General features: G+C 39.3%; 1 protein-coding gene across 1 annotated transcript in view; it reads right to left on the bottom strand.

The window, feature by feature from the left end:
* Window positions 1–481, bottom strand: part of LOC119591330 (glutamate receptor ionotropic, kainate 2-like) — a gene marked incomplete at both ends in the record, with an annotated part of 143,921 nt that overhangs the window by 42,119 nt on the left and 101,321 nt on the right.

The following is a 481-nucleotide window of genomic DNA, read 5'->3' as shown; positions in this document are numbered from 1 at the left end:
ATACAGGTAGAGATAGGTAATAAAGGTTGATTTAGGGTAAGGGTTGGGTAGTTGGGTAAGTGAGTTGCAAGTTGCAAGTCGTAGTGGATTGGGTGGGTTGAGTTTTAGGTCAGGGTAGCAAGGGTTGGGGTAAGGGGGAAGGCAAATGGTTGAGGAGGCATTAAGGGAAGTAAGTTGAAGGTTAAGGGCAAGGGAGGGGGGTAAGACAGGAGTAAGGGAGGTTTAATATACAAATATTTTTCTTAGGTTTAATTGCAACATTGGGTTAGACAGAGAAAAGCTTCAAACATGTTAGATTACTAGTACACATTGCAACATGGACACAGATACTTACAAATACACGTATATATAATTTTAATTACGTAATATTCATCCACCTTGTAATAGTCATTTCTCGTAACATCTTTAATTACCCTTTCGAGCAAAATTCACAACTTAACCGCTCCATTATGAAACCCACCGTAAATTCCGCAGTCCTTTT

This window comes from Penaeus monodon, chromosome 28, assembly GCF_015228065.2.
Source record: "Penaeus monodon isolate SGIC_2016 chromosome 28, NSTDA_Pmon_1, whole genome shotgun sequence".
Classification (NCBI taxonomy): Eukaryota; Metazoa; Arthropoda; class Malacostraca; order Decapoda; family Penaeidae; genus Penaeus; species Penaeus monodon.
Note: the sequence above shows the minus strand (reverse complement) of the source record. Positions and strands in the feature narration are given on the sequence as shown.